The 6,727-nt window shown below is 43.6% G+C and overlaps 1 pseudogene; it reads right to left on the bottom strand.

The window, feature by feature from the left end:
- Positions 1-6,727, bottom strand: part of LOC136833740 (potassium voltage-gated channel subfamily KQT member 1-like) — a 708,908-nt pseudogene that overhangs the window by 66,611 nt on the left and 635,570 nt on the right.

Raw genomic sequence — 6,727 nt, 5'->3', positions numbered from 1 at the left:
TAACCAACTGAAGTGTTCTGCCCTGCACTTAAAGAAGACTAGACAAAATGAAACTCTTTAATATAGTTAACATTTGGAATATAAGCGAAACTACTGAAAAGAATTTTTTACAAATATATGTTAAAAATCAGAACCACCCCATTTCCTTGTCAATCACCATTGGATCACAACTCAAAAGGCTACATTAAAGGAATTCATTTTGCAGAAATATTTATAAAAATAACTTAATAACAAACTCCTAAAACTGAAAGGCATGGCAATATCTGTTTATAAAGTGGTGTAAATTCTAAAACTATCTGATTCCTGAATATGCTGGATGCATTTCACTCTTATAACTTTCTCAAAGGAAATGACTGCACATTACAACGGTTTGTAGGACTTTGTTGTGGAAAGCAAACACAGATGGAAAAAATCACTAGTGGACGGGATTAACCTTACCTTACCATGTTTATGAAAACCATGTACATGTATTTATATTTACATGTACATTTGGTACATGTGGTTTCTAATTATAATGTTAACAATGGTAGCAACTAACAGAAAGAACTAATATTATAATAATAAATTATTATTAAACCATCTACCAGCCCATTTTTTATAACAATAATAATAATAATCATAATAATAATAATAATAATAAAGGAACACTACCTCTTAGCTCTCTCTTTTGACTTTTACGAGACAAATTTCTCCATCACTTTACTTTTCCTATTAGCAGTCTTAAAAGATTTTCAGTTTTTTGTTACCATTACCATACATTCTGTGAAGGGGGTCTAACATGGAATTTTCATCTATAAGTTCACCTTCACTTCAGGAAATATTACTGTAGCTATACAGAATTCAATGAGTCCAAGTGTTGGTTTAAAACAACCATCTGTTCTCTTTAATTTTTCTAAGCGATATTTCTCTGACTGGGCATCTGGAGCGCAAATAATTTTTGAAGTCTACAATATGCAGACATTTATTTTCCAAGTGATGCAAGAAAGCTAATTTCCACAGTGTATTATCTTAACTTACGAAGACGAAAACTAAGTCGAACCTCTCTTTGATGGAACTAAAATCCTCCATCATGAAAGCCTCTATGATCCCGCGATACAAACTGAGGCAATATTGATCACAATCATACCAAAACCTCACCTGATTTTAAGTTGCCATTCATATGACGTCAACGTATCATACAAGACAACCATTAACTCTTATCCTGACAGCAACATGTCTCCTCAAACAAAAGCACCACCAAGACATGGGAATAGTTCTACATATTATACAAACTGTGGTAAATGGGAAGTATTTCTGAAAGAATTAAATCTCTCTGGATTTTTTCCCAAAGATTAAGAAGTGGTTATCAACTGTTAAGTATGTTTTTGTTGCTAATTTATTACAGACCTTCTCAACTATGATTGATGTCCATGGTTGGAAGATTAACATTAAGCTGGCTCATACCTACAGAGGCCCTTGTCCTATGGGCGGTAAGGTATGAAAGGGTGTAGGAGGCCTGGTAAGTACCTCTGGCTTTTGCCCACTCAGTGGACACAATATGACAAATTTTAAATCAATCTGTATTTTTCATAACTAAAAAACCTTCGGTCTTAAAGTAAGGATAAATTCTCTGGCGTTAGCTGGAGTCCGGTTAAAAATAACACAAGGAATTGGTGCAGCAGGCATCAGTCAATAGGGGAGAAAGAGGAAGCTAAGCAACCTGCTCTAACCCTGCTACGCATCATCAATTCAGTTTCCTTCTAGCCCCGGAAAAAATGAGGGTTGGCTTGAGGTGGGCCATATATGTTAAGACCGAAGGTTTGTTAGTTATGAAAAATACAAATTGATTCAAAATTTGTCATTTGTTCACATACGGAACAAGCCTTGGTCTTAATGTAAGGATGCCTTACTCTTGGAGGGAGGGTAAGAAAGTCTTAGTCTTAGAACTGACTGGAGGGTCAGACCACCTGGGTTCACTTCCTGACCATGGGAAGGACATAAGAAGGAGCCAAAAGCCTCTGATCTATTGAGCATAGGTTACTGAACAGCCAGACATCTGGCCTAATAGGATATGATGCACAGTACATATCTCTATCATGTCTTGATGATGGTAAAGAGCTGTTGGAGAAAAGAAAACTTACATTAGCTGCCAATTTGTTTACTGCCATTTCCCATCTCCCATTGTAATAGAGGAATGGGACTGGCTTCTATACAGAATTTATACTGGGTAGAAACATACATATAAACTTTATAGAATGGAAGCTTGCTCACCTGCATCTAACCAGTTCCAGCATATGATGGAATTATTCTCTCTACTGTCTGCTGGCAGAGAAGAAAAAGAGAAAGAAACAAGACCAGTCACCTCATTCACTCTCACTTTCCTAGCCAACATCATAGGTAAGATACTAACTTTCCTGCCAAGGGCACTGGATGAGCTATACAACTTGTTGAGCAGCCAACACCGGACCCAAGGACAAAGTGTCCAAGGACCTGTGGGCAATGTCCTGCAGATAGAAGGATCTTAAGATGGTATGGTAAAGCCAACCTTCAAAATCCTGTGAACTGACAAGTTCTTCTTGTAAGCAACGGTAGGGACTAGGTCCCTAACATCATGTGCTCTTGGATGCAGTGTATCAGTATCTGAATGTGATGTAGAGGCGTATGCTTGTCTAATCACTTCACTTAACCAAAAGGAGACAGTATTCTTGGACACTTATTTCTTATTCCAGCCTGTGGTAACAAAAAGTCTTCAACTATAAGGTCTGAGATGCTGAATCATTTTTAGGTAACTTAGCAGTGACCTGACGGGGCATAACAGCAATTCGTCTGGGTCATCGCCAACAAAATCCTGGAGAGGGGGGGGATCGAGAAAGATTTGAATCTGTCATCATGAATACGGGGAATTTTGAGTCTTGGCTACAAATTCCAGGACAAATTCGTAGGTTATGGAACTCCAACCCCCTCATATGTTTAACATTAAAAGAGTCCATGCAGTTCACCGACCCTCTTTGAAGAAGTCAAGACCAGTGAGAAAACCATCTTGAGGATTAATTCCTGTCTGTTGAGCCTCGCAAGGGTTCATTTGGAGGGTGAGTAAGACTGCTGAGCACCATGGTCAGGTCCCAATTTGGAGGTCTGAGATCTCTTTGAGAACAGGACTGCTCAAAACTCTTGACGAAGTGAGATCCACGTCTTTTAAACGAAGAACTAGTCCTAGAGCAGCTCTAGAACCCTTTATGGCTGAAATTGAGAGTAGTTTCTCCCTACAGAGAAAGATGAAGTCCACTACTTGTTGAATAGAAGTTCCGACCGCAGAGAAACCCCGTTGACAACACCAATCACAGCATACTGTCCATTTTCCTTGATGCACGGCTGTAGATGATGATCTGAGGTAGCCTGACATCACCGTCGTTGCTCTGCGAGAAAAACCTTTTGCTCGCACGATATACTTGATAGTCTCCAGCCGTGAAGAGATAGGGACCATACTGACCAGTGAAACCTCTTTATGTGCAGTTGGCAAAGAAGGTTGTCCCATGGACAAATATCTCTCAAAGCTTCGGCCAACAAGGTTAGAAGATCGGGAAACCATTCTGCGTGTGGCAAAAAGGGGGCCACTACGGACATCCTGAGGTTCTGGGGGATCTTCATCACTCTGTTGATCACCTGACGGATTAGGCAAAAGGAGGGAAAGGTGTATGATTCCAGGTTGTCCCAGGGATGTTGAAAGGCATCCTCTACCACAGCCCAAGGATCTGAAACGACTGAACAAAAAACCACTAGTTTTCCGTTGAACCTTGTTGCAAAAAGGTCTGTCGTGGGCCTTCTCCATAGATGGAATAACCATTCCACTACCTCTTGATGAAGTGACCACTCTGTCCCCAGTACCTGACCCCGATGGCTCAGCTTGTCTGCTACGACATTCCTCTTGCCTGAGATGTATCTGGCTAAGAGGTCTACTGAATGGGAGACTGCCCACTGGTGTAACTGTACAGTCAACTTGTGAAGATGACGACACACTGGCCCCCACTGTTTGCTGACATAAACTACCACTGTTGTGTTGTCGGACATGAGGACCACGTAGTGACCTGTCACCCTTTCTTGGAATTCCTGAAGTGCTAAGAAGGCTGCCTTCAGCTCCAGGATGTTGAAATGAAGCTGTTTCTCTTGGAGGCCCCACAGTCGCAGTGCTAGGAGATCTTCCAAGTACGCTCCCCAGCCTTTGTATGAGGCGTCCGAGAACAGAAGGATTTCCAGAGGGGGGAAGTGAAGGGACACTCCTATGGTCAGGGTCTTGTTGTCAAGCCACCATGCTAAGTCTTTCAATAGGAGAACCAGAAGCATGGGGGAATCCCTCACAAGGGGACCAAAATTCCTTCAGTCTCCACTGAAGAGAGAGCAAAGGTGAAGACAACCGTGAGGAACCAGCTTTTCTAGGGATGACACACAACCTAAGATGACCTGCCACTGGTGAGCTAGATGCTTCTGTTTGGACAGGAAGGACTGGGCTATGCTTTGGTGATCCTGGGGCATATGTTGATTGGTGAAGGGGAAGCTTGGAGAGGGGAGGAGGAAACTCGAAGGGTAGTAGATATCCCATCCTTAGAACATCTACTACCCAGGTCTCTGCTCTGTACTGCTGCCAAGCTGCCCAACGGCTCACCAGGCACCCCTCCATTGAAGGCAGCAAGTGGGGAGGGGTGCCCACTCAATCACCTACCTCCTCCAGCTCTGCTTCTGCCTCCTCTTCCAGGCCTGGAAGAACGGGGCTAAAAGGGCCACTTCTGAGTGGTCTTCTTGGTTTGAGGTGGTGAAGCTGATGACCTCTGCGTGGTACTGCCGCACTTTGAGGTCTCTTAGGTGGCGTGTAAGAACTAGATTGAGGTCTTTGTTTGGAAGTGCCAGCACAAGAAATGCCATATGATTTCGTGACAGCTCAATGTATGAGACGATCATTACTGTCTGCTCTATGCCTGTCAATTGCAGAGTCAAGCCGATTCTTGGGGAAGAGAGATGCAGAGGTCAAGATATCCCCATTCCGTAAAGCTAGAATGGAATCTGTACTGACAAATTTCGAAACTTTAGAAAGAGTGGCATCTCTTCTCTTTAGTAGCAAATTGGCCCACACATTAGCTGTTGAGTGCGCAAGTAAAAAATCGTCTTGCCACCAGATTTTAACAACCTAAAGAAGGAGGCACTCTCTTCAGTGTTGGCCATTGAAGAGGAAGAGATCTGAGCCACTGTTGTTGCCCATCAATCAAGCCTCTACGTTGCACCCATATAAAGTTTGAGAATAGGTTGACGGCATTGCACCACCAAGGCCTCTAATCATTCGCTTTACCGGATGAAACTCGAAAAATCCCAACACCAGCTATCCTGTGGGAAACTTCGGAGGGAACCAGCTACTAGATGGTTCAACTAGTCTTTCGCCCCTACACCCAGCTCTGACAATTGACGCTTCACTCCTAGGTCTCTCTCACTGGCCCTAGGCACTCCTCCCACAAAACTCTACTGCTTGCTTTAGGTCTCCCTCAAAACTCTACGGACTAATACTGCCAAACTTGACTGCCACCCATACCATGAGGTGGCCTGGAAAGCTGACGAAATGGTTGATTCCAAGGCAACCACCTCTTCATGAGTGAAGGATGGACCCTCTACTTTAATTTGAACTAAAGTGATGCCTGCGCCTAAACATATGAGGTCTAGGTTAACTTGTTAAGGCTGTAAGGAAAGCTTGGAGGTTGCATAAAAGTGTCTATGTCAAGGTAATGGCGACGGAAGTAGCTTAAAGGATCTACTGGAACAGGGAGAATTCACTTGGCTAAGAATGAAATCAGCATGCTTAGAGCATGGTAATCCCAAGAAAGACACCCTCTTTCTTAAGTCCTAGAAGAGCTTCAATGCCTGAGTGTGATCCGATGAGTTAGTTACAGGGCATGTCTCCTCTAGAAAAGCGGCCATGGCCGTGAGATTGGGAATGAGGACTACAGTCACGGCCCGTTCATTGGTCTGTTGTTCCTTGAGGCACAGTCATACTAAGAGTCACAAATGTGTGGGCGAGAGTGCCGCTCGCTATCCCTCCCTGGAGAACATGAACTAGAGAGTGAGGAAGGTCTCTGTCCTGAGAAAGTTGCTTCACAACTGACTTTTTAACTGGAGCATTAACATCCTCCCTACGGACTTGTTGGACAACCGAGTAAGCCATGGAGCTTGTTCTAAAGCAGGAGAGACACAGACATGCACTATACTGAAGGTACAGTCATGTGAAGATGAAGGAATGGGAACAGCACAGATATGCTTGGACGGCCAAGCATCAGGTTTAGGAGATGAAGAGTGGTGGTCTGAAGACTGCCTGTGAAACTTCTTCCTAAGAGAGATAATGAAATCCTTTTTCCTCTAATGTCTGACAGGGATGGGCAAAATGGCAGATGAAGAAGAGGACAAAGAAGAGGCACGAAAAAAGACGAAGACAAAGACAAGGATGAGGAAGGCAATCCGTGATGTCTCCTCTTGGATATCGAAGCTCAATACGGCCATACTTCCTGAGAAACACACCTTCAACTCTGTCAAAGAGAGCCTGGATGAGAGATTCAGAGGGAGCAGACATAGGTGACTTAAGGGAGAACGTCGACAGACCCTGCCTGGAAGGGGGCGGCAAGGAGATAGGTGTTGGGAGAGCCGCTGACATATGGGATGACGTCAAGGAGACTGTAGCATTGGAAACAGGCCTGGGGAGCCGTTGTAAGTCAAG

This window comes from Macrobrachium rosenbergii, chromosome 52 (genome assembly GCF_040412425.1).
Source record: "Macrobrachium rosenbergii isolate ZJJX-2024 chromosome 52, ASM4041242v1, whole genome shotgun sequence".
NCBI classification, from domain to species: Eukaryota; Metazoa; Arthropoda; class Malacostraca; order Decapoda; family Palaemonidae; genus Macrobrachium; species Macrobrachium rosenbergii.
Note: the sequence above shows the minus strand (reverse complement) of the source record. Positions and strands in the feature narration are given on the sequence as shown.